Source organism: Danio rerio, chromosome 6 (genome assembly GCF_049306965.1).
Source record: "Danio rerio strain Tuebingen ecotype United States chromosome 6, GRCz12tu, whole genome shotgun sequence".
Classification (NCBI taxonomy): domain Eukaryota; kingdom Metazoa; phylum Chordata; class Actinopteri; order Cypriniformes; family Danionidae; genus Danio; species Danio rerio.
The window spans coordinates 48,029,316-48,053,810 of record NC_133181.1 but is presented as its reverse complement, the minus strand read 5'-3'; the positions used below and the strand labels follow the sequence as shown (position 1 = coordinate 48,053,810).

Genomic DNA, 24,495 nt, shown 5'->3' with positions numbered 1-24,495 from the left:
CTACAGGTCGGCCTGGATACAGACTTGCGACCCCGAGACATTTCGTCCTTCTCTTTAAATACTCTATGAAAGCAATGAATGGTTCTTTTGCTAAAGTTATCCAGTGACTTATCGGAGTATGTATCAATACCAGAGGGGAAGAAAATGTTATTTTATTTATTTATGATTTTTTTTTACATGGCATATTTAAGTCTGAGTAAACTCCATCCTTACAATGCTCTTTTGCTCATTTATTTCACCCTGATATTTGCCATTTTTCTTTTTCGCAAAACAATATCTGAAACATAAAAGTAAATGATTCGCAGCTATTTAATATGACTTTATACTGTGCCAGTGTTGTACATTTAATTGGATTTGGTCACCAAAATAAGACAGGCTCATTAAAATCATTTAATATCATGCTGCAATGTGTTATTTCATTGAAAACCTGTGGTAAACATGTCTAATTAATCAAAAACATTATTTCACAAAGCACCAAATGTTGCATTTACTGTCAAAATAATGCTTTCTCTAATTATTACAGAAAATTACCCTTTTCACCCACTTCAGATGAACTCAATAAATATGAGAAACATTTAAACTTTATGCAGGTTTCAAAATCATTGAGTTACATTGAGACCGGGATCATGCAGGTTAACAGTTTGTTTTTTTTTTTTCTTTGTTCAGATAAAAGTGGCCATGGGGTAAAGTAAAAATTTTTTGGCGAATACTACACACTAGTTTTTCCAAATAAAATGAATGTCTGTCTTCATACACTTTTATTGTCTATCCTAATTTTTCAACACATCTCTGATTATACAGTTCAATTTAAAATTATTTTCCCTCCATTATAGATATATTTTTCTTTATCAAATATTTCTCAAATTATGTTTAACAGAGCATGGCATTTTTCACAGTCATTTCTATAATATTTTTTTCTTCTGGAGAAAGTCTTATTTGTATAATTTATATTTTTTAATAATAATGATAATAAACATTTTAAGGTAAAAATTACTGGCCTCTTAAAGCTATTTTTTTCAATTGTCTACGGAACAAACCATTGTTATGTAATGACTCGCCTAATTACCCTAACTTAATTAACTTATTAAGCCTTTAAATGTTATTTTAAGCTGAATACTAGTATCTTGAAAAATTAGTAAAATATCATGTTCTGTCATCATGGCAAGGATAATTTAGCTTTTATCAAATTACTGAGCGCTTCATCTCAGTGTTGTTAGCTGACAGTGAAACCCCTCTGAACGGACAGATTAAGGGGTTTGAGGTCATTTTGGGATTTTTATTATTGCACTGACAGGGCCACCAGAATTTTGTTAATGGCCCCAGTAGTCTCGGATCAGCTTTGAATGAAATGTTATGTGTTTATGTTATTTATATACTGTATGTACTGTATGCTTGGTGGAACACCAAATATGTATAAACAATGTGTGTTGTCTTCAATCTAATTTGTTACCCAGTGTGTACTGTGAGAGACTTGTCAGTAAGCATTATCCTAAGGATGTGTTGTATTACGACTCTTTCCACTGTGCCTACTTTGTCTGGATGAAACTTACTTTTTTATTTAATAAAAAAATAAATCACTGTTCAGAAAAAAAAATAATAATAAAAAATGTGGCAAAGATAAACAAAGCTAGTGATTAGAATTTAGTTACTGAAACTAGTATTATGTTTAGAAATGTGTTAAAAACTTTCTTACGATGTGGAAATGTACAGAGGTGCAAATTCTGTGCTGGACATTTTATTCAAAGTTAAAAAAAATGTGTTTCCCCAAAGATCCTGTATTGTTATTGCTGAATGATAACTCTCCATTACATGCAAAGATTTGTAAATTGTAGTAAACTGCTTCAACTTCTACAATGAAAATGTTGGGATAGAAATGGAAATCCCCTTACAATCTCTCTGTTAAGCACTGGTTGTATTCAGCATTGGTAATAATGTATCTAGATCTGCCATCAGCATGGATCAACCATGCTAAAGTGGACATTTTGACTGTGTGGAAAATCTATAAATATGTGACATCAAAGAAATCGTAGACACTTAACACCTTTTATGATAATATGAAAGTCAAATTTAATGTAATTTATTTACCTGCATGGTCTAACACAACACAAAAAAAGGTTTAAATCATACATCTGCTTTGAGTTTTAAAAATTATCCTATGGACAGAAAAATTCCAATTTTCATTTGGCAAAAATAAATCCGCAGGAACACTGCAGCTATAAAATACTTTTTAAAAAGCCAGATTCATTAAAGTAAGAAGAAATACAGCACCAAAGTCATATTTTCGACAGTTCTGCAAGATTTATAAGAAGTAGCTGGGAGTGTGAAATTGCAGTCAGTGTGCCTTAAGCTTTACTACCAAACAAGATCTCACTTCGACAGCTGACAAATGCCCAAGGCTGTGAGTTCTGGTGCACTGGACACTCTCTACCATTGCAGTATCTTATGCCGACAACAATAAATTCACCACTAATATGCTGCAAAGACCACACAAACTCTGCTCAGCACAGGAGATCTGCAGAAATTAGCGATACGAAGTAAACACTTATACAGTTCAGTGCATTGAGGTCACGGAACGAAACCTTGCCCTTTTAGTGAAGTCACCACAATACAGTACCGACATCAATACCGGGTTAAATGAGGGCCGGAATCAATTAGGTTTTTTTAATAAGCAAGATTACTTAAAAAGCATATGACTTGGAAGCACAAAAGCCTTGTTAACATAGCCATCACCACCTCTAGATGAATTGAAATGCTAAAATATTTAGCAAGACATTGAGATCTCTGAATAATGATACTTCCATTTGGTTTGTTGTGCCCTAATAAAAAATAAACACATTTTCAGATGCTTTCACTGAATTTAAAAACACTTAATAATCTTGCGGCACTTGACATCTCCATTAATATGACTCATCTGTTTGTTTCTGATGTATGTAAATGCCAACACTTCAACAAACAGACTTCATCTCATCCATGCGTTCATGATAGTTTAACATGCAACATTTTTTTTTTTGTATTTAAAAGGGCATTGTTGTAGCCATATTTTCCACCAAAAATGTCTCAGGTCTCCTAATAACAAGTCTCAGCTCAAAATACCCCACAAATACTGTAAATTAGCGTACTGTAAATAGGGATGTTACCTGCATTAACTCCTGATTAGGAATATATATATTCACATTATATTAAAACCATATAGTTATGCGGTGGCACAGAACAGAGTTATACTTTTTATACAGAGTTATACCTGCTTTTTTGACTTTACAGAGAAACAGCAACGTGTTCGGCATGACGTCATTTTGTTGCAGAGATGCTACTGGTTAAATGCCGGCAAAACAGAACACAGACGCAGAGCGAGTATGTCTGTGGTCTGGAGATATTATAAAGTTGATGATGACAACAATGGGATAGCAAACTGTGAGGTATGTAAACTTAGGATTGCCTGCTGGGTATTTTAAGTTAAGGTATTATTTGTTCTTATATTAGATTTATTTATTTGTTTTTATATATTTACTGATGCACTAAAGTCCAAAAATAAATTAAGAATTTAAGCTATTTATTAATTGATTGTTCAAGCTACCTCACAGAAGTGTTCTGTTTGTTAACATAGTTATTGAATAATAAAATAAGGTGAATTATATAGAAAAAAAAATAAGGAACATCCTGGATCTGTTTCTTCGCTTTTCTTTATTATTATTATTATTTTTTTTTTTGTTATGTATCATAGAAGTATCGGTTTGGGCTTTGGTATCGGTACTTCAGCATCAATTTTACTAGTCCTATCAGTTTAATATCGTGATGTACAATTTTATGAGGACACACATTGGGAGTGCAGAAACAGAAAGCTAGCTGTCAGGATTGAAGTCAGGATTGAAGTCATTCTGAAAATGTACCCCTATATACATTCCTGGAGAATGACAAATATGTCCCAGGAGATACGTTCTTTTTCAGTTTTTGCTTTCACGAATCCACCAGAGGCCACTATGTACACTTTTTGAGATCTCAAATTCATCTTGCAAGTGGCATTCGTGTCAACCCATCTCATTTAAATCCACCAGAGGCCATTGTTGACTGACCAATCGACTGACCCACTCTCCCCTTTCCCTAAACCCAACCAATAGTATGTTTAAAACAATCCAAATAAAGAAAAGCCCTCGCGGCAGCCTGATTTTTAACCACATTTTTAGACATTTTTACATTCTCACCCTGTTATTTACTTGATTATTTTATTCTTTGGCTTTTGTTTTTGTTTTACCTGCTTTCTAGAATCGCTCTTCACAGAACTCGAACCCCATGGTCAACTCTACGCCATATCACAAGTCCACCGACATATGCGGCAAGCCCCCGGCCAAACTGTTAACAGCGGAAAAGCAGTCCACACCGAGGTAAGGGTCCAGCTGTTAAGCGCGAAAAGGAACAGTGTCAGACCACCCTTTAGCATTTACTTTAAAGACGAAATGCAGCAATACTGTACGTTCCTCTAGCTACATAATTCACGATCTCCAGAAATGTATATAGGGCTGCATTATCAGAATGAGCCTGTGTTGATTAGAGATGTCTTCAGAGGACATAAAATGTCAAATACACACAAGGTAATATCAAAAACACAAACATCACATAAACATAACTGGTTACATCTGTGAATGTAAATGACTAAGAAAGAAAGATTCATATTGAAGAAACAACAGTGTAGTAATACACAGTGCCCCATAATGGTCTATGCTGTTAATATGAATGGAACAACTGTTATTATAAATCAAAAAGAGAGGAGAAGAGAAGGGCTTCTGAATAATGTTAGCAGTTTATAACACACTTTGTATTTGAATGCAGCTCTTAAATGTTCATTTGGAGGAGGAGCTAAGCTAACAGGGAAGATTGAGTTGCCTGCTGTGGGTGGGGTCTGTTTCTAAGTGATATCACTTTTGATAGAAAAAGTCAAATGGCTCATGACACTTTACGACTTATGGGGGAAATTAAAATAAGGGGGTGTATTTTGCCAACATATGGTGGTTGATTACACACAAAGACTAGCTACACAATATGTCCCTTAAGCATCAATATTGCAATGAACGTTCTCCAATAGTCACACTGCAGGATGTGCAGTGTTGAGTCAGAAATATAGCTTAGCATTTTCATGCAAATGTCAACATTGCCATAAAAAAAAAAAAAAAAAGTTTTCACCAAAATAGAGAAACCATTTCTACATTTTTTGTGTAAACAAGTATTTCCCAGTACTTTAAAATACTCAAAAATGTATCTGTCATTGTTTTAAAACTATTATATTAGATTTACCAAAGTCACACTAGTGGCAATTTCACATCTGTCACATGATAACAGAAAATTGTCACATTCATAACAGAGCTTTTCCTTCATAAATGCAAAAATGTCAAATAAAATAAAATCAATCATGTACGAGGCAATTCTGATCCTTTTGATTATCATTATTTCTTTTAGGTCGTGCAGTTTAATTCACAGAATTTCTACAAAGTATGTTGTATACTGAAACTCTTTTCTTCATATAAAATATAAAAAATGTTTACAGATGGATTTTTCTGCTCCCATAACCCTGTGGTTAGCTGTTTTGAAAAATATAAACACGTTTCAATATAATGTTAACATATACTTTCTATTTGAACTTATGTTTTGAATTTGAATTTGAATCCATAATGCTGGAATTGCTCAGCTGTGCACCTTCACAGTTCAGAATGCATGAGATTTGGGATGTCACTGCGGAGTTTAACTATATTAGAGCAATAGAGAGAAAATGTATCATCTGTATATGTTTTTTAAAGAGATAGAATGGTTCTGTGATGCTTGGTAATTCTTATAATGGCAGTAAATGGTGATTTTTCTAATATTTTAATTGAAAATAAACACACACTGAGGTCTTGTGCAGCAAAATGAGTGGTCTGTGTAAAAAACTTAACATTATTTACAATATTGTTAACTTTAATTAATTTGGACTCTATTTCTATGTGTTTATTTTTAATCTAAACAAACTATCACCATTACAGTCATATGAATCATTAAGGACCACGGATTCAACTACAAATTGTCCTTAATGTTCTACTGAAGAAGAAAAAAAGTCACCTCCTGTACATCTTGGAGGAACCATGGGTGAGTAAAACATCATAACATTTTCATTTTTGGGTGAACTATTCCTCTAAGGCTTGTAACTGTGCAAATATTTCAAGCAAGTTTAAAGCATTCAGGCAAAAGTCTGTCATTTAAATAAAGATGCAGTTTTATTGGATTATTTATACAAGAAGGACTTTATTTATTAAAATGTTATTTAACATTTGATTATTCATATATATATATATATATATTTTTTTTTTTTGTAACAGAATACTGCTAGACTCCACAGACAACAATTAGTAGTTTGTTTCACCTTTACCTTTGTTTTTTTTTTTTTTTTTTTTTTGTATTTATTTATTGTTTGTTATGTCTAATTTGCAGAATAATTACAATTACTAGTAATTTGCAGAATAAATCAAATGTTGCATTGTCAGATTTTGTCCAATATGGTGGTGCCCTGGAAAAAAATTTGTTCATCAAGTCAGTTCATTTCGCTGTCCATTCCCCTGATAAAGAAGGAATAAGCCAAAGGAAAATGAATAAATGAATGAATGTTTCACTTTTAACTTTGCTCTATTGTATTTATCTATGGTTGTGATATCTAATTTGCTGAATAATTATAATTACCTGTAATTTGCAGAAAAATAAAATATATATTTTCCAATATTGTGCAGCCCTAGCTGTAACGATTAATATTTCTATGTCACATTCCCAGCTCTGCACCAGTGCCTTACTGATTCTGCTCAAATTGCAGCTCACTGCCCCATAAAGGCTTTTGCTATGGTCCTGTATTACAGTCTAAGCCAAATTACAGCCTGAGCCTTGAACAATAATGGCATCAACAACATAACACCACCACCATTACATCACCATTATTGTAGGAACAATACAAATTCTTGTGCCTCTCCAACTATTTAACACGGTGCCAGTGATGAGCTGGATTAGCCAATGATTCGACAGAGCCACCCTTGTTTTTGGGTGATGTTTGCCAGACAGTCTGTGTAAACCCTTAGAGCCCCATAAAACATGTCACTTTCAAAGAGTTTCTTTGATGAGGAATCAAATTTTCCTTTGCACTATGAAAACATATTGTGAGCAGTTTAAAACGTCCAATGCAAAACATGTGCTGTTTCCAAATAAAACTGGACAACGGTTTATGTGTTTAGGGCAGATTTACATGTAATCTACAACAATGCGATTTAGTTGAAAACATTTCAGAATGCTGCATGCTCACCATGATTGATGCAAGTAGAACTAACCAATCTGCTTCACACTTTTTTTGCAATATACACATTTCAGTAATAATGCCGCCAGAGTGGCTTTTAGGTTTCTTTTCTTGTGCATCCAAGACACTATAGCACCCCACCTGAAAGAGTTTTTAGCATAGTGGTACTGTAGTCAGTTTACGGCTAATCTAGTTTACTCAATTCACCTATAGCGCATGTTTTTGGACTGTGGGGGAAACCGGAGTACCCGGAGGAAACCCACGTGAACACAGGGAGAACATGCAAACTTACACAAAAGCACCAACTAGGGCTGGGCGATATAGGCAAAAAAATCAAACCTTTGTATTTTTAGGTGGAATGACGGTATACAACATATATCTGGTATTAATGGTCACTTGAGAGTCAAAGCCTTTATTATAAATTTATTAAAGTTTTTGAGCTAAATATAATTCATAAAAACAACACAGGGGTTTCCCTCCCTGTTATTATCTTTCATTCATTCATTTTCTTGTCGGCTTAGTCCCTTCATTATTCCGGGGTCACCACAGCGGAATGAACCACCAACTTATCCAGCAAGTTTTTACGCAGCGGATGCCCTTCCAGCCGCAACCCATCTCTGGGAAACATCCACACACACATTCAGACACACACTACGGACAATTTAGCCAACCTAATTCACCTGTACCACGTCTTTGGACTGTGGGGGGAAACCCGATCACCCGGAAGGAAACCCACACGAAGGCAAGGAGAAAATGCAAACTCCACACAGAAACGCCAACTGAGCCGAAGTTCGAACCAGCGACCCAGCGACCTTCTTGATGGGAGGCGACAGCACTACCTACTGTGCCACTGCCTCCCCCTTTGTTATCATCTTCATTATAATTATAATTGTTATATTGTTGAAGGAGTAGCTAACAGTGAGTTATTAAAATAGAAAAAGAAATGTTTGGTAGACAAATGCACGTTTTTTTTACTTTACTTTTTTAAAGTTTTAATAATCGTTTAAACCACCAGCCGTTTGTACACTATAGGCACACACCCAAATCAAATCACATCTTTCAGTTAGGTCTAAAATAAATAAATCAATTAAACAGAAAAAATAAATAAATACAATGATTAGAATATAATCGGAATTGAAGTCAATATGCAATAACAGACCAGAACAAAGAGCTAAATGTGTTATAGCGCAAATGTAAAGAAGAGACCATCGTGTAATACATACTGAACTTAAAATCAGTGTATTTGAAGTGGTTTTACTTTCAAAATGCGGTATAAATTTGTCTCATTTCGGTGTTTTTTATTCTTTTGAACACATTCAGGTGCTGCTTGTCAATTTCACAAGGCTTCTATGTTCAATCTTGCTGCCAATTGCGGAAGAAATGATCGATAAAAGGTTTTTGATAAACCGCTGTGACAGCTACAGGCACTGTGTGACGCGCGCGCACTCAAGGGGGAGTCAAATTTGTCCGGGGACCAGCATTGCATGTTCCTCTATGGTGCTTGTAGTGAAGGGTCATTTTTTAATGATTTGTTCATTTTTAACAAATCTTTTAAATGACTCGGGGAGTGAATCATTCATTTGCGTATGCACTCATTTGTGCAAGTGGAGCTCACGTGCTACCTTGGAGTGGTCTATTTCACGCAGAATGCGCACGTGTGGCCAAACCATATTGGTATGAAAGATATTGTATTATACTGCATCTCATTGGGGAATCATATCGTATAACCCCAGAACTCGACATACCGCCCAGCCCTAACACCAACTGACCCAGACAGACTCGAACCAGCGACCTTCTTGCTGTGAGGTGACAGTGATAACCACTAAGCCACCATGTCGCCCCAAAGCCAATATTCTGATCAGTTTTTTTTTTTGTTTTTTTTCTCCAAGCACAATTCCTGTTATTAACCTGACTAAGCACATCTAAACATCCATTAACAGTGAATATAAGTCAATACAAACCCTTATTACAATACTTATTAATACTTATACACACAACTGATGGTAATTAAGACGGATTGAATGGTTTAGAATTTGTAACAAAAGATCAGGATACCATATATGTATAATAATTAGTAACATTTTGTTAAAATGTGTACACACAACATATGCGATCCATTGCATATATATAGTAGATGTAAGGAACATAGCATCTGAACCTGGCACATTTGCTGCAAAACAAGCTTCAGCTACTGTAACATTTAGACAGGAAGTGCTCATATTTGTGCTCATTTTGAAAAGGGCACTTGTTATATAAAGGCTACATGGACTTGATATGCACACTTGCTTTTCTGCAGGATCCTGGCCTACATCCTGCAAGTATCACTCCATCATTTCCCTTCCCTCCTTCAGAGACAATGCATTTTTAAATGTCATTTTTTCTTTTGCACAGCTTGCCTAAATTGTGGGTTTTAGAAAACTCGAGCTCTGGCTCCCAGATTCGCTCACAAGCCTTCCTTCAGCCTGTCAAATCAAGATCAACCGCTGATTCATTATCACGGTCCAACCATAATTCACATCAAGGCGACTTATCTGACCAGATAAGATGAGATGACAGTCAATCCAACATGGTAATATAATTCAAAGCATTTTTTTTTTTTTTTTATTGGGCGAGAATCGCTTTGCTGCTTCCCAAACCTGAGCCACTGGGAGATGATTATATTGTGAATTGCCTCAGGCCATCAGGACATATTTTTGAGAGCTAAAAATTATGTATTTGGAGTAAAAGCCTCCACGTTTCTATCACTGGTAAGACGTAAGGGCCTGGATTTTGCTTCAATTTGTCAGAAGCGCTCAGAAAATTGGAGTAATCTCTCATACCTGAGGAGTTGTGTGAGGACACACAATGGCACGGGGATCGTATAACCAAAGAAGACAGCAAGTTCTGTGTAATTTATAGTAGTACTATAGCCTCTGATAGGCACATTTCTGCCTTCTTCAAGGTGAAAATCTGAAATATACATCGGAAATGCTCACAATCTAAACATGCACTGTACATATGGACTACATACATAGACTATATTAGATATACAACATTGACAACAAATCAGAATGAACACCAGTTTGTTGTGTATTTCAACTCACAGCTTTAAAAGTTTAATATTTTTAGGCATGTACTTACTTTAATGTTGTTTTCTTCAAATTCTTTTGAATTTGAAAATTCAAAAGAATTTTGAATCTTCAACCCCCCACCCCCCACCCCCCCCCCCCTACCCAATATCAGTTTTATTAACATTTTCAGTACTTTTAACAACATATTGTACTTGTAAGAAATAATCAACGGTTTGCCATGCGTTAAAGGATTTTTAAAGCGAACTTAATTTAGATGTAGACAACCAAAAAAATCTGCACGCATTTTACAATTTGACAAGCAAGGATCAATTTTCTAATTATTTTTGCTGCTGTGCCTTTAAAGTTACATTTAACAACTCATTGATTAATTTTCCTTAAGCCTAGTCTGTGATTTATCAGAGCTCACCAAGGCGGAATGAACCGCCAACTATTGTACTATTCATGACAGTTCCAAAGTTGCAGGACACTTTGTAAAGAAACTAACAACAAACATAATTTGCAAATGCATGATAATACTGTTTTCACAAAACAACCGTTTTTGCACTTTAAACTGAGACGATAAGAGTATCACCTCCAACAACTTCTGACTGGCTTTGAATGTGCTGAATCATGCAGCGGTTTCTCTTTCAGCATTTACACAAATATTACACTGTGTCTGGTTAAGATACAGTGTAATGGTCAGAGAGTGGGTGGAAGATTATAACGGAAAATAAAATTATAGGACAATTATAGTGTTTTGCTAAGATATAAGAGCGCCTCAGGGAGGAAACTGCATAATCAAAATACCCAATATGGCTGCTTGAATATTATGAAAATCTGTATTATGACCTCTCTAATGTAAAAAGCATGCCCTAGCTCAACCATAGCCATTTTACGGTCAGTTTTCTAACTTTTAAAGACAGAATAGAGGCACAAATACTGTGATGAGTTCACCAATTTATCAAATCACAGCCAAACTTTAATCACACTCGCTAGGTTGTATCCCTTACAGATAGAAAGCTCTTGCTTGTTTTCCAGTGCATAAAGTAGTGTGTTTTTAGCACCGTCTGAACTCTGAACTCAACAGAAGATTGTCTTGGATTTCTCATAAGCACAAAACACACCCATCGGTTTTTGCTGCTCTTTGCTGATTAAACAATTTGCCCAGGATGACCATCATTAAAGCCAGTGGCGTAGCACAGACTGCGTGAGCACACCCACAAGAGTGAAGGCGGAGCCCCTCACTGCATACAGTATATATACAAAATCCAATAAGAATTTTAACTTTAAAAATGTCCATAGCATGCCTTTTCTACAAATTTTACAAAGTAAAATGCCAATCTGACATGCCATTTCAGAGCTGAAACAATTATGTTTGGAAAGCCTGCCTGGCTCATTGTGGTAAAACGAGTTGATTAAATGAGTCAAAGTGAAACTGCACTGGCATGATGGATGATTTTTTCTTTGACAGCAGAAATATTTTAAAATAGCCTAAGTTACTGTTTTATTTTTGGTTATACAGTAAAAAATAATACATTACTCATGAATATTTTACTGTTATTTAGGCTAACAGTTTGTGTTTTGCCCAGTTGTTTTGGCCACTAAACAGAAGCAGCTTCAAACTCAATTTATTTCACCTAAAATATTCATTCTTTGTTCTTGTTTATTTTTACGATAACTGAACGAAAAAAAATAAGACACAGATTGTTAAAATTACCACAGAAACGCCGACTGAGCCACTGGAACTACCAGAATTTTAACCTCATTGAAACTAATTCTCACCGTTCTCATATAAGACGTCAGACACAACATATTTATATTCAAAGCTTCTATTGAGATATTAGAATTAAGCAGTAAATGTATGTCATCATATTTAATGAAGGCATTACCCTGAAAGTGTGATCTTTTTGACAATAAAGCTTGTAAATGTGCATGAGTTACTTGACCACAAGCACACCTTACTTTCACTTCACAATAGGGAGAGCGCGTTTTTTTTTTTTTTTTTTTTTTTTTGTGAAGGTTAATATGTTGTTTTGAAAGACATTCAGTCAAAGTCAGAATTATTAACCCCTGAATTATTACCCTCCTGTATATTTTTCTCCCCAATTTCTCTTTAACGGAGAGAAGATTTATTCAACACATTTCTAAACATAATAGTTTTAATAACTCATTTCTAATAACTGATTTATTTTATCTTTGCCACAACGACAATAAATAAAATTTGACTAGCTATTTTTCAAGACACTTCTACACAGCTTAAAGTGACATTTAAAGGCTTAGGTAAATCAGGTTAACTAGGCAGGTTAGGGTAATTATTGTTTAACGATGGTTTGTTCAGTAGACTATTGAAAAAAATAGCTTAAGGGGCTAATAGTTTTGACTTTAAAGTGTTTTTTTTAATTAAAATTGATTTTATTCTAGCCAAAATAAAACAAATAAGACTTTCTCACGAAGAAAAAAAATGTTTTCAGACAAACATACTGTGAACATTTCCTTGCTTTGTTAAACATCATTTGGAAAACATTTAAAAAAGAAAAAAAATCTAAATATTTTTTCTATTATAAAGTTAGGTTTATAAGCAGGAATTTATTCAAAAGCACATGGAAAGTATAGTCTAAGACACTAAAATGTACATGTTAATTCTGGCCACATTGTTCAAATAATCAGATTTTTTTTGTGTTTTGTAATTTTAATAAAATAAAAATGTTGAATATAGAGGGTGGGCCATTTATATGAATACACCTTAATAAAATGGGAACGGTTGGTGACATTAATGTCCTGTTTGTGGCACATTAGTATATGTGAGGGGGCTTGTAAATGAATCATGAAAGAATAAAGTTAGATTAAAACTAAGCACACCATTGTTTGTTCTTGTGAAATTCCCAATACGTTTATTAAGGTGTATCCATTTAAATGGCCCACCCTGTATAAACATTTAGGACATTTTGGGTATAGATATGTGGGTTTTATTTTAACAGTTATTAAATTACTAGTAAAATGATATCTTGAGTATATTTTTAATGTATGGATTATTAAAGTGAAACATGTTTTGTGTATGGATGTAATGGATTGTTGGTATTTTTTATTGATCATCAAATCAAACTGAACAATCTATAAATTCTGTTAATGATCGGTTGACACCAGTTTTCCTTCATGTAAATTACAGAAAATAACAATCACCCTGAACCGGGGTCGCACTGCACTGTGTGCCCTGCGTGCCCATTAGCTACGCCACTGCACGTCATGCACTGTAAGAAATGCTGGGTTCCACACATTCGATTTGTGTTAGGGCAGCATGAAGAAATTAAGTTAACATATTCATTCATTCATTCATTCATTCATTTTCTTTTCGGCTTAGTCCCTTTAATAATCTGAGGTCACCACAGCGGAATGAACTGCCAACTTATCCAGCATATGTTTAATGCAGCGGATGCCCTTTCTGTTGCAACCCATCTCTGGGAAAGTTTTTGGTTTTAACAAATTCAAGTTGATTAAACATAAACAATTCAGTTATCCCCCAAAAAACCTGAAAAAAATGTGTTGTTTCAGCTCATATTTAATAAGTAGTTTAAACTAACAGCAAACATTGTTTATTTATTTATTTTTTTTTTTTTGAGTATATATAACATCTCCATCTGACATCTTAAGTTCACTAGTGGCAAATGAATACCTGGATTTGCACTGAAAGTAAATAATAAAACCACAATCACAATGCCAATTGTTCCATGACTGCCGTATCATGTTATGCTCCGCTAATGAAACCCACAATTACCCATATTCCCAAAGGAATTTATTGCACCATGATTGCATAAGAAACAACAGACAATAGGTCTGTAACACATTAAGAAAAGGCAGACAAGGGAACGGGATACAGTTCAGTGAATCTGAACTAATTCAAATCCGATGTGTTGGTTATTAAACCATCTTCAAAACAAATTTCACTTCCTATTCATGTGCCAAATAATAGAACACTAAATCAAAGTAATATGACGTTGCTTTTTTTATTATTAATAGTGTGGTGTATTTATCCTCTAAATGCTATTTAGTATCATATCAAAAGTACTACAATATTACCATTGCTTTCCCATAATGCCAACTATATGAATGTGTAGGAGGGAAAAAAAAGTCTTCAATCAAAAATTAAAAAAAAAAAAATAAATAAACACAAAGGGGATGAATTTAGTCTTTATTTTCTTGAGGCTGTAAATCCAAAAAGAAGAAGAAGAAAACTAATTTTAATGTGTCTGTAAAACTGAAATCTAAAAAGCAGTTCATTCACATAACTGGACATTAAGGCATAATAAAAAAGGCACAATGGCGGTGTTATTAAAATGAATGATAGAGCTGTTTGTGGCCGGTCTACTTGCAATCATGTATGAGGATCATTACGCAAAGCCAAGGAGCTTAAAAATACAGCTCGGAGACATTAAGTGCCAGTGATAACAGCAGAATAAAAGAAACTGCTTTAATGGGAACTTTTTAAAACATGCTGAATACTGAATGTACCCTCACTCGACATTTTGCATATTTGCTAAAACACAAGCTTAAGTTTGAGTGTACTAAACTGGCAGTAAGCATTTGATTGTACAAGGATTATTTAAGAAAGGAAGCTTAAAATTGGGACAAAAAGAAAACTGATGCCCTTCCACTATTTTTAACCTTACACTTTCCATCTGCCTTCAAAAATCACTCAGTTTTTTCAAAACTATGTTGTACAAAACCCTTTTTGAGAGATTCTGTAGCTCCATCTGATCCTACTAACAATACAGGTTTTCCTTGCTCAGTTATGACCCTGAACCATTAAACAGTGTTTCCAAAAAAAGTGCAATTGTGTGAAAACAACCTTTACACTATTATACGCAGCTGTCAGCTTGGCTGAACTTCAAGTCAGTATGGAATAAAACATGATCCGCTAAAACAAAAGCCAGACTTCCTTTCCCAGTAGGGTTGATGTCTTTAGTTTAGCCTTTGAGCCAACAATACCTAACACTGCAACACCATTAAAGGTTTAGGGAAAATTCTATTATCATTTACTCATCGTCCTAATGCAATATCCAACCCAAATGTAATTTAAACTAATCCATTGATATGGAAATTTGTGCATGTACCAAAAAAAAAACAACAACAACTCTTTGGGCTCTGTCACACACCTGGCGGAACAAGGTGCCAGACGTGTATGGCATGATATGTTGCTATTTTCAGACATTTTTTCAGTTTATTCAAGACAATTTGAACTTGTACAATGTTATTATTATTAGCAGTATTATTATTATTATTATTTGCATATTTATATTTGTCTTAACAAAAACAAGTTCAGATTTATCTACCTGTCTGGTTTTGCATCACCACATGGTGCATAAGAATAGGTTGTGTGTTTGGATATAACTCTTATATATCTTATATAACTTTTAACTCTTAACTTTTGTTATAATTTTTAATTTATTTATTTTCTGGAAATTATAACTGAATTTAAAATTAGTTTTGAAACAAAACTTTGACTAACAAGCACAATTAGGGCGAGGCAGTGGCGCAGTAGGTAGTGCTGTTGTCTCACAGCAAGAAGGTCGCTGGTTCGAACCTCGGCTCAGTTGGCGTTTCTGTGTGGAGTTTGCATGTTCTCCCTGCCTTCACGTGGGTTTCCTCTGGGTGATCGGGTTTCCCCGCACAGTCCAAAGACGTGGTACAGGTGAATTAGGTAGGCTAAATTGTTCGCAGTGTGTGTGTGAATGTGTGTGTGGATGTTTCCCAGAGATGGGTTGCGGCTGGAAGGGCATCCGCTGCGTAAAAACTTGCTGGATAAGTTGGCGGTTCATTCTGCTGTGGCGACCCTGGATTAATAAAGGGACTAAGCCAACAAGAAAATGAATGAATGACAAGCACAATTAAATACGTAGACTAATGGATGTCTCCAGTTGAGTGCGTATGACACCCTTTCCTCATCCATGAAAGTAAAGGAGTAAAGTAAAGATTAAAAGTAACGTAAAGAGAAAGTAAAGAAGTTGAATAGAGGAGGCTTATTCTTTATCCTTGCGCTGCATAACTGTTTTCTCGCTAGTGAAGCGTTTCCACTATAACAAAGTCCATCATGTAAATAGCAAATGCGCTATGACGCAATGCAACTGACTCCTAAAGGGAATGGGAGATGAGTCTCTGGTTGGTTTAATGCACGTTATGCTCAGAACACACCCATAACTCATTAGGAGAATAATCACAACCCTTTGCAGGTCTTTGGGCAGGTCTTTGCAAGGCGACCATCAACAACTGACAAAACTGCTGTCACTCTGATACACTCTGATACTCTGATTTATTTTATCTTTGACATGATAAGAGTAAATAATATTTTACTTGATATTTTTCAAGACACTTCTATACAGCTTAAAGTGACATTTAAAGGCTTAACCAGGTTAATTAGGTTAACTAGGCAGGTTAGGGTAATTAGGCAAGTTATTGTATAACGATGGTTTGTTATGTAGATTATCAAGAAAAAAAAAAAAAATAGCCTAAAGGGGCTAATAATTTTGTCCCAAAAACGTTTTTTTTTTTTTTTTAATTAAAAACTGCTTTTATTCTAGCCAAAATAAAACAAATAAAAAAAAAATAATAATAAAAAAAACATTATCAGACATACTGTGAAAATTACCTTGCTCTATTAAAAATTGTCTGGGAAATATATATATATATATAAAAAAGAAATAAAATCAAAAGGGGGGTAATAATTCTGACTTCAACTATATATATATATATATATATATATATATATATATATATATATATATATATATATATATATATATATATATACATATATATATATAGTTAATTAATATTGTACACAATAAACAATAGTATATACTATTTTACAAATATTCCATCATGCTGCGCACCTCCATTGGAAATAACAAACTAGTCCGAACTATAGAAACTCTATGCAAACAGCCCTAAACTGTAAATAGCGGCTGCCTTCATTTGTGATCTCCAGCAGTTGATCTTCTTGCACAGCCATGGTGGATTTACCTGATTTGTTGACAAATGTGTTGCGGATCTATTCCTTGGCAGTTTGCTGGTCCTAGGCATTTTCCTCTTCGCAAAGAAACTTTCCAAAGATGTCTGTTTCTCACTTATTTTGCTGCTTGTGGGTTAAATTTGAGCACTCAAGTGACTGAGATGTAAGCAAGAGAATACGGTCATTTTTCAAAATAAAAGACTTTTTAAAATAAAAGATCAGTCAGACTTAATAAAATAAAAGAGAAATAATTAATGATTTCTTGTGCCATCCTGGTACCAATTGATTGGCCCAGTGGTTGAGGACCACTGCTATATAGCACCTTAACCACTCCAAAGAACCGCTGGAGAATCATGTTCTATTATTTCATGTTCTATCAGGTTCTATTTAGCACTTAATGTATATTGGTTCCCCTACGATTTCAAGCCAATGAACTGCCAAATACCTAATATAAAGTGAGCACGCCTCTTCAGAAGACTTGAATAACATGAATAGTTCTTTTAGGTTTTGGGTGAATAGACTAACTATGTGTGCTCCGAAACAGAACAAAAGTTTCACAGATTAGAAACAACATGAGGGTGAACAAATTATGACAGCATTTTCATTTGTGAACTAAAAAAGGGTGAACTAACCCTTTAATAAAGCATCAAACGCAGTGCTTTATGTGTAGTGTACACGAGTGCATTCAACCTCCCCTTTTCACACACTCTTGAGAGGTATCTGAAATATAATAATTTCCAGCACCAGAGGGATTGTTTTTCCTAATTGACAGCCATCTCAGATCCATTAGTACACTCCTGTCAGTATACACCGCTTTGATCTGTGATGTCAGCTGGATCAATTTCAGTGCTTGGCAAATATGCAAATAATTCCATAGCAGAGATGTGTCAAAAGCACTCAGCATATGTTTGCGCTAAGACACTGGCTGTCTCTCGATAAAAAGAAAGAAGGGGGTGGAAGAGAGAGCGAATCGGGGGAAAAAAAAAAGAAACAGACTTTGAGATTTCACAACGGCTGAATAGGGAGGGGAAAAAAATTCATCTTAATATGACACAAGAGGCTTACAAGTCTCAGCATGCACACGGGCGAAAGAAGTATCATGGGCACACAGCCTCTCTGTGCATAATAATGTTTTGAAAAATCGCACGCCGCTGTTTGCTTTTAAAAACCTACAGAGTGCAGCGCCGAAAGGAGAGTCTCTTACTGGAGGCGCAAGGCGGGTGACACAGAGCATTTGTCTTTATTTTCCGGGCTTCACCCTGGTTTAGCGCGTGGTCCCCTGGGAGATGAGAGACCCCAGATTAGACGCTAACGGACTTCTCGGGACACTGTCCAAAATGCTATTTTCTGGCAGGAGAGTGGCCAAGCTGTGTCTGGCCACATGTAAATGGGGTTGAATTCCCAATGATGGCTTTGTTTTGGGCCGCCCACAGCATTCGCTCTGTGTAAACGTGAAAGTTGGTCTCGCTTAGGAGGGTACGATAACAACAGGGGGTTCCCGAGGGGATCTGCATTTCCCTGAAGAAAACAACATGGGGTAAATCTCCTAGCAAAGACGGCGGATGTTCAAAATAGTAGATGAAGCAAAACATAGTGTATTTAAAGGGACAGGTCAGACAAAAGTGAAAAGTGTGTCATTTAATCACCTTTGTACACTCAAAATGCTGGGTTATTTTAATCTAATTCTAGGTGTATTATTGACTAAACAAAGTGCCAGGCTATTATAATTTTTTTATTATTATTATTTATTTAATTAAAAAGACTTGGGTTATTCTATTTGTGTTAGTCCATATTTTCCCAAATTTATATGCTGTTCGGGATGTTTTCTTCTGATTTTAGGCCTTAATTTGATCACAAATTTCACTGTGTTTCAGCAAATGGAATGTTTTTTTTTTTGGTGACAACTCTTATTTTGACACATATTTTGGGAAAATGCTTTGAAAAGTTCAACAATACACTCTGAGCAAATTGACTGCCACTTTCATTATGCTGGTGGCCATTTTTGCCCCATTGACTTCCATTACAATGGCATGTTTGATCGATAAGCAATGACAGCATATAATCATGCAATCTTGATTAATACTTGTTTTCCTTGTTGGAAAGAGGAAAATTTACTGTTTGTACTGTTGATCAGTAGTTGAAGTGCAAAAAAGTTTACTTTCTAAATAAAAAAATATATGGTTATATAGAGTATTGTGTGTGCGTGTGTGAGAGAGACATTTGCGCACTTACTGTACCTTGACATGCTTGAGAAATTAAATAAATTAATAGCTCAGCTCTCAGAACATAGTAAACATAGTAAGTTTATTTATACATGTAAAATATAATTTGCCATTTTACTCAATAGAACTCCATATGAAAGTCAGAAACTTTTTTTTTTTTTTATCTAAAAGGTTAATGCAGCCAACTGATGATCAACAGTAAAAAAAAGAAAGTTTTGCCTCTAACCAACAGAAAAAAACAAACAAACAATCAAGAATGCATAATTATTTGGTGTCATGGGTTTGCAATTAAAAAATGCCATTTTAATGGACGTCAACGGGAAAAAAAACAGCAACGAACATAACGAAAGGGAAGTCAATTTGCACAGTACACAAGGTTTAAATAACCCAGCATTTCTTAGAGTCTATTTTGATGTCAATATAATGTTGTTATTGCCCTTTTACCTTCTGTGTTCCTAAATTGCGACAAAGGAAAGAAAAACAAAAAAAAAAAACTATTTTTTGTCTCTCTGTCACTGTGCTGTGTATCTAACATAACGCATGATAAAAAGCAGACAAGCATGTGGGAATGGTGGGTGTGGAGAAACAGCTCATTTGGGTTTAAATTTACAGGCTACAAAAACAGCTATAGTATACTCAAGACACCTAAATGGACACATTTGTGAGGCTATAATAAATAATCTGATGGGTATTTGAGCTGAAACTTTACCGACACAATCTAGAGACACCAAAGACTTATCTTACATCTTGTAAAAAAGGTAAAAAAGGTGCCTTTAAAGACAAAACTTAATAACAATTACTTGCTATTATCAATTTTCTAAACCTTTTTTTTCCATTTAATTAATTAATAATAATTCAGGTTTCTTAAGACATAAGTGGGACTAAATCATTTTTTCTTGAGATTTGCTTTAACTAAGGAGCAAGCTTTTTATTTAAAATAACCACTTTTGCCTCAGATCTGCATATATCCTGCATATGTTGCAATGTTCGTGTTTTTTTAATTATTGTATTTATTAAAAAAAGAAGTTTATTAAGTGATCACAATCCCTGCATACATTTTTATGCAAAAGAGTCACAATTAATGTCACCGTATTTCACTTATTACAGTCACCTTTGCACATCTGTTGCCAACAATGTGAAAATGAAGTGTAAAATGAAAATGACCTGTAAAACCCTTCAGCCTTGACCTGCGCACACACACACCACTCATTTCGATAACTTTCCTTGAATAGGAGGAAAGTATATATTATATAGAAGTGGCTTTCCTGACACGTTTTTTCAGTGCTTCCCCCAGCAGAAACCATCCATTGAAATTTTTATGAAATGCAACCACCCTGGAATCTTTTTAATGTCACTTGCACTAGATCACTTCTGACAGGCACACTCAGTCTCTTTGGCTTGCTTTAGACTTGATAACTATTAGTGATCATGTAGTATATCGGAAAGCTACAAAAAAAAAATTGTAGACAGTTTATTTTTGTCAGGTTTATTTGACAGAGACAATGCATATTAACCTTTAACTGCCTGCTCTAGATAATGGTTGACCATATTGTGACTACTTTTAACAACCATTTGGTAGAGGTTGCTATTTTAGAAATTATAGGATGTGTTGAAAAAAAAATGCATTGACTATGTTATGAGATCTGTGATGCTGATCGACAGACGCTGGATAAGTCTATCCAACCACATACACAAATAATGGGAATAGCTTCAGTTTGATTTATACCGCTGATCTCTGAACCCCACCTAGAGACTAAATAAATTATAAATGTGCATAAAAGCAAGTAACAAAAGCACATACATAAAAATAAAGGTTTTATAATTTGTATTATAATATTTAATCCATTAGTTTATTTATTTATTATTTATTTGCATTCTGCCTCCATAATTGACAACATTTCAGAGTAAGTAATGTTCCATTAACACTGGAAAAATATTTAACAAGTAACAACTGCAGATAAATGATATTGTCAGCACTATATCTATATTTATTATGTATAAAAGTATTTATAATTTTAATTATATGATGATTTTATTACTTTATTGCTGCTGCAACTGTTTTAAATAATGAGTGTTAAAGTTATTTAAACAATGACTGTTTTAAATAATGGTTTACACACACAGACACAGCATTGATGGTTTACAAAAAAAAATCAAACAAGCATAATCCTCTTGCACTACTACACTTGATTTTGTTTTTATTGTAAAAAACAAACAAGAAAACGTTAAATGATAATCTAAAATATTTGATGGCACAATTCATAAAATGAAAGTGATTTAGCATTAAAAATGTTTTATTTTTAATATATTTTTAAGTGAATTACACCATATTTTTATAGTATATGTATTAATTCCGGCACTTTTACCATAAACCGACATATCTATCATTTGGTACAGGTTGATATTTTAGAAATGTGTGTGTTGAAAAAAAAAAAAAATACATTCAGTGTGTTAATTGGCGACAATAAAATGAATTGAATTGAATTGAATTGAATTAAAGGGTTAATGACACAGAAATGTACAATATGCCAGAATTAGCCAAAAGGCTATTTTGTATCTGCAGTCTCTTGACTGATGGAAAAATAGTCAGCCTAAAAATATAAAACAATTACTCTATACATACAGTGCATCCAGAAAGTATTGATAGCGCATCAATTGTTTAACTTTTTTTTTTTTTTTTAAGTTACAGCCTTATTCCAAAATGGATTCAATTCATTTATTTCCTTAAAAATATACACACAATACCCCATAATGACAATGTGAAAAAAGTTGTTGTTAATTTTTTGTTGCAAATTTATTACAAATAAAACAAAAACAGAAAAAGGCTAACCCAATCCCTACAGTGAAGCATGGTGATGGCAGCATCATGCTGTGGGGATGTTTGTCAGCAGCGGGAACTGGAGGACTAGGATAGAGGGAAAGATGAATGCAGCAATGTACAGAGACATCCTGAATGAAAAACTGTTTCAGAGTGCTCTTGACCTCAGACTGGGGTGACGGTTCAGATTCCAGCAGGACAATGACCCAAAGCACACCACCAAAATATCAATGGAGTGGCTTCGCAACAACTTGGTGAATGTCCTTGTGTGGCCCAGCCAGAGCCCAGAACTAAATCCTATTAAGCATTTCTGGAGAGATCTGAAAAAGGCTGTACACCTTTGCCTCCCATCCAGACTGAGCGTGAGACGTACTGCAAAGAGGAATGGGCAAACATTCCCAGAGACGAGTGTGCCAAACTTGTGACATCATATTCAAAAAGACTTAAGGCTGTAACTGCTGCCAAAGGTGCACCAATAAAGTATTGAGCAAAGGCTGTGATTACTTATGTTCATGTGATTTGTCAGGTTTTTTTTTTTTTTTATTAAATTTGCAACAATTTATATAAAAAAAAAAATTCACATTGTCATTATGGGGTATTGTGTGTAGAATTGAGGAAATAAATGAATTTACTCCATTTTGGAATAAGGCTATAACATCAAAAATGTGAAAAGAGAAGTGTTACTTTCTAATTACACTGCAAGGAATACAAGTAAAATGTACTGCATTTCTAAAAAAGAATAATCCGACAAAAAAAATAAAAATATATATATACACACTGTAGTATAATACCAACAAAACATTCACTCTCATCTCATTTAAATGAATAGTCAGACAATAAATGTCAATATACAGTCAATACAGGTAAATAACATGTATCATTCAATCACTATGCCACAAAGCAACCATGTATAAAAACAGACAAGAAAGCATGGAATTTAATTAGAAAAAATAAATAAATAATGTTCACAGTACTGGCATTCAATTACATATTCATTCGTTTTCCTTCGATTTAGTCACTTAATTCATCAGGGGTCACCACAGCGGAATGAACCGCCAACTATTCCAGCCCTTCCAGCTGCAACCCAGCACTGGGAAACATCCATACACTCTTATTCACACTCATACACTACGGCCAATTAAGTTTATTCAATTCACATGTACCGCATGTCTTTGGTCTATGTGGGAAACCCACACGAACATGGGAAGAACATGCAAACTCCACACAGAAATGCCAACTGACCCAGCTGGGACTCGAACCAGCAACCTTCTTGCTTCTTGCTTAATTATAAGTATTAAAGTTTGTAACTTGGGATGGAGTTCCTTAACTAAAACACTCTTTGACTAAATGCACTTTTCCTAAAGCGACTATACCAGGGGTGGGCAATCTCGGTCCTGGAGGGCCAGTGTCCTGCACACTTTAGCTCCAACCCTATTCAAACAGACCTCTCTATAGAGTTCAAGTGATCTTGAAGACACTGATTAGCATGTTCAGTTGTGTTTGACTAGTGTTGGAACAAAACTCTGCATGGACATCGGCCCTCGAGGATCAAGTTTGCCCATCCCGGGACTATACAATCACCTGCAACGTCACTTATTTAACTGATAACCATTGTGCTACATTTACAAACACTAACAAATCTACCAACAATTTTCCCAATTTAAAATACTGTATATGTATGGATTTCTTATCTAAAACATGTGAACGTTTGTTTATACAGAGCGAGAAATGTCTTCAGCTCTTTACCCAATACCTAAACATTATTATCCCAAACAATAGTTATGCAACATATTCCCTCATCAACAGTGTTTTGACATTAGACGCTAGCCTGATTTGTACCGGTCTCGTTTGCATGCGTGCAATGCAATGGCACCGAATTAGTCTCTAATTCATTGTGACATGAACACAACCAAGGTTGATTCAAAAGAAAAGCCAGGAAGCACTGTGAGCGAGAGATAATCATGCGACATGTATTGTTATAGCCCTGACCAGTGATTAACATTAAATATGATCCACATAAAAGCTCATCTGCTTGGCCACCGGATGAGATGAGATCTGTGATGCTGAGCGACAGATGCTGGATAAGTCTATCTAACCACATGCAC

At 34.7% G+C, this 24,495-nt stretch overlaps 1 protein-coding gene across 8 annotated transcripts in view; it reads right to left on the bottom strand.

Moving 5' to 3' along the window:
* Window positions 1-24,495, bottom strand: part of cntn4 (contactin 4) — a 445,220-nt gene that overhangs the window by 314,301 nt on the left and 106,424 nt on the right. The window contains exons 1-2 of one of the 8 annotated variants that reach the window (XM_073953302.1): window positions 17,362-18,485; window positions 4,250-4,391 (exon numbers count right to left, since the gene is read on the bottom strand). The gene's annotated coding sequence lies outside the window, so the exon portion shown is untranslated. 8 annotated transcript variants of the gene reach the window in all.